Below are 4,552 nucleotides of genomic sequence, written 5' to 3' on the forward strand. Positions count from 1 at the left end.
AAGACGTTAGGGTCAATGATTTTAATGCTTCCATTGCATACTGAGACTATTAAAGTCTTCGTGAATTTTGTCCTCAAATAGGCCGGCTTCCATCTCAGCGTATTTTTAATAGTCACAGAAGAAACTTATAAAAATTCAGAGATGTACAATTTCCCTCTCGTATAATGGAGTAGTATTCTTCTGTACGGTACTAATGACATCACTAGAAGTTAGCTTTCACTTAAGGTGTTGACTGTTACGAACTAAACTATTTTCACTGACCCTAGAAATTTCTGAGCCTTTGTTCTCTTACAAGAAATTATAAAAGTACAGAATCGCACAATTTTTCTCTTAGTATGACAGCATAGTATTATTTGTGAAACGTCAAGAAAAACCAAGAACTCATTAGAAGATGTTTATTAACTATGACTATCAGATACCTTGTACATGAGTTGTATGCGCACTATAGCAGTGGTTCCCAAACTTTTCCAGTACGTAACCCCTTTCAGTAGTACCGAACTTACCATGACCCCACACTTTTATAAGCCATCTGAAAATTACTAATTTCCAATGGCGCAGATTCTTTAAACATTAAAGGTTAATCACACCAGAGAGAGCAATAACAACAAAGATAAATGCTTATGAATGGAAAATTAAATCCATAGCCATCCCTAAAGTTTTAAATGAATATGTACATTTACATAACTGTGGATTTGTTTCTCCATTTGAAGACTCGTGCTACTATGAGGATACTTTCATGTTTATAATGTTTATTAACAAGGACTGATTTAATCATGTATTTTGATGAGAAGGATTTACTTGCTCTTTTGATATCATCAATAATTTCCCCAAAATCTCGGACCCTCCTCCATGACCCGCAGTTTGGGAACCCCTGCACTACAGTCTGTACATCTGGACAGATCCCACCATCCAAAACGTCACACAATTTTGCTCCGCATTTCAGGAAAAACAAAACCAGGAGGCGACGGAGAGACACCAGAAACCCGAGGACCTACCAACCGTATCCCTGATCGCCAGCAAGAGGGCCCACTCCTTGGATCCGGTCGCGGCGCTACCGGAGGAGTCCAGGCCTTGCCTGGGAATGGTCCGAGACAACAGCAGCAGTCTCCTGCAGTCGCCCGATTTACCCTACCAGCTGATCTCGACTTTATGACAACAGGGGGACGACGTAGCAGACCAACGCAGCAGCAGCAGCATCAGCATCAGCAGGCCGACTTGCTCAGCTCATCACCCGCACCAGTCACCTTCTATTTAGTTTCGTTCATTTATTTATTTGTATGTCAGGGAGGGGCAAGAAGGACGGGTTACCCTTACCAGAAAGGCGCACGATTTTTCGAAAATATTTGGCGATGAAAAAAAAATTAGAGCCGTTAATTTGTTTATTTTTATGTCAGGGAGGGGCAAGAAGGACGGGTTACCCATACCAGGAAGGCGTGCGATTTTTCGAAAATATTTGGCAATTAAAAAAAAAAAAAATTCCTCCAGTCGTGAATTAAAAATCACTTTCACCCTGCGAAGATTATTTAGATTGACCGAAACTCCGAAACGTAAATTAGATTTATAGTGATACTGGCCGACTTAATTTATTTCTCTTTCCTTTATTTACGGTGTTTTTATTTCGTTTTATGTATATAATATATGCAATGTAGTAAACTATATACACACGGATATAACTTGAATATTATCTCAGCTTTTCAAAACATCTCTGTCGTTTTATTCAATGTTATTTTACATAGTGGTAGCAGTAGCATTAGATATAATACAGTTATTATTATTATTATTATTATTATTATTATTATTATTATTATTATTATTATTATTATTATTATTATTATTATTATTATTACTGTATTTCTTTTATTATCAGTAGTGCCTTAGCAATAATGAACGATATTGTTATGTTCTTATTTTCGTGTTAAGTTTTATCTGATACTGTTTATACAGAGTAGTTAGAATTTTTGTTGTATATTTTGATTCTATTCCCTTATAATTATTATCATATTATTATTAGTAGTAGTCGTAGTAGTATTATGTACTCGTTTTTGTAACTAAATTATTGGCCATTACCTGCTCTGCTTCTTATTACTGGACTCATCAAAATATGTGTCATTTCATTCATATTATTTTGCAGTAAAGAAAAATTTTGCGTCACTCTGTGAAAAATGTTATTTTAAACTTTGATCCAAAATACTTTTTGTTATCGCCAGCAGCATATATTTCTGAATAAACATCGGCTTCATAAACTTGACTTGCAAAACCGTTATATTTGCTCCCCATTACTTAGACAAGATGTCATTATTAATGTTTATTGGGATGTTATGGTTCCCAATAGCCTTATTTATCGTCTCTTAAGTGAGCAGGTTTATGAATATTTCATCAGGGGTAACCCTCTCGTTTGGCCAGTAAAAAAATATACAAATAAAATCACTATATTTTGTAAGAGAAACTTATTTGCATACTGCGGAAGGAAATGATTGCTCAGCATTATATATCGTAAAGGTTTACGGTCTACGATTTGATTGATTCTCGTTCGCGGAAGTCTTTAAAAAAAAGAAAATGTCTTTATAGAATTTAGTTCCCTCCTTAGTCAGAATGCTCTAGGTCTATTCATATTCAACTTAGCCACCGACACTTTAGCTTTTAATCCTCGTTACTCGTTACGACTTCAGGGAAAAAAAGTGATCATAAACTTGTAGCAGACGCCGAGTTCAAGTTCGTTTGGCCTTCATTTTTCCATGTAGGTAATTTGTGTTGTTTCTTTTTTTGTTCCTTGCTGAAGGAAAGTAATGTTTCCACGAGAACGCCCTCTTCACTCACTTCGATGTCCTCATTTCCGAGGTCTTCGGTACTTCAGCAGTTTTGGTCATGCGGAATTTGAGAAAATCTCTTTAGATTCTGTGGTTCACACCAGACAGGCACCACAAACGATGAATTAACCTCGGAGATAAGTTGATCAGTTGTGACATTCAAAATTAATAGTTAATAAAGGGAATTTGAGTCTCTTGATGTGAAAAGCTGTTCGCTGTTTGGAACGGTAAACCAGATGTCTGATGCCAGGCAGTATTCAAAAAACGTTTTTATTACTTACACGTGTTGTACCGAAATCAACAGAATATCGAAAGAAGGAGAAAATTTTAATCTGATCTATTTTTTCTGCATGAAATATGAGACGTAACCGATAATTTTGTTTGGATTTTTACTGCTACTGGGTACAAAATATTACCGAGAGGTATCATAGATACGATATTTTGAAATACAGGCAGCATAACAAAGAAAATAATTTCACCAAGAATTGAATCGTCGGTTGATTGGGAAATTGACCGTCAGCGAATGAGTTTTTTGAAGTTAATTTTTATCTGAAAAAATTAGTTTCCAACCAAGATTCCGTTTCACTTTCTTTGCCCTTTTATTGTTAGGAAGTCGAATATTAAAGATTAGTCCTGAAGGTTATAATACGGTGGGGTAGTTTAACTGTTAAATATGATATATCTTTTGGGATCTTTCCCAGATAGTGACTAGCAAAGGTTTTTAACTCTGTATGTATCCAACCTTGGCGGCCCGTTGGGGGATTACCGTAAAAAACATAAACAAAAGACTGTCAGTATCATGAGGATGATGACCCCCCCCCCACCACGTCCCCCCAAGAAATGTGAGTCCTAGATAACTATCCCTGAAAACATTTGTGTGTCACTATCTAAGAGAGATCCATCTTTTGAGTGTTTACCTGGTTTCTCTACGTAGACAAGAAAATAAAAAACAAAAAAAAGGTTGTGACCTGTTAGAAATAAGTAGAAATAATCCGTAATTGTAATCGATGTTCATATGACTGAAAAAAGAAAGAAAGATCCCTTTTTATATTTATGTAGATGTTTTGTATAAAAGAGAAAATGAATTAAATTCTGTCTTATTACTCATAACCTTACAATAGTGTCTAAAATTGATTTTACCTTTCCTATGAATAAACATATGGTAATCTCTCTCTCTCTCTCTCTCTCTCTCTCTCTCTCTCTCTCTCTCTCTCTCTCCCTGCGTGGAAGTTTTCCCAAGGTAAAGCGAATCATATATTAGGTGATATTTGTATCTTAATTTGGAAGTTTGAACTTCGTGTCATTTGGCCTTTATGGAGTTGCTCCGTATGAATGGGGATCATCTTGCTGAATAATAATAATAATAAGTAATAATAATAATCAATAATAATAATAGAATAATAAACATTTTTTTTGCCCGAAAATTATAACGCTGAGCCAAAGCCAAATATGCAGCGAATAGTGTGTATATATATATATTATATATATATATATATATATATATATATATATATATATATATATATATATATATATATATATTATGGTCGTAAAAATAAACAGAAATCCTTTAATATTCCTAATGCAGGATAACCAGGAAAGAAGGATGATGTATGTTTACATTCTCTTCTTCTTCTTCCTTTTCGCATTTCGATATTAAATCAAACCTGCTGTTAGATGTTATCGATGATTCTGGCAGTTGTCTGTGTCAATATTATTCATTCTCTCTCTCTCTCTCTCTTTCT

This window comes from Macrobrachium nipponense, chromosome 46, assembly GCF_015104395.2.
Source record: "Macrobrachium nipponense isolate FS-2020 chromosome 46, ASM1510439v2, whole genome shotgun sequence".
Classification (NCBI taxonomy): Eukaryota; Metazoa; Arthropoda; class Malacostraca; order Decapoda; family Palaemonidae; genus Macrobrachium; species Macrobrachium nipponense.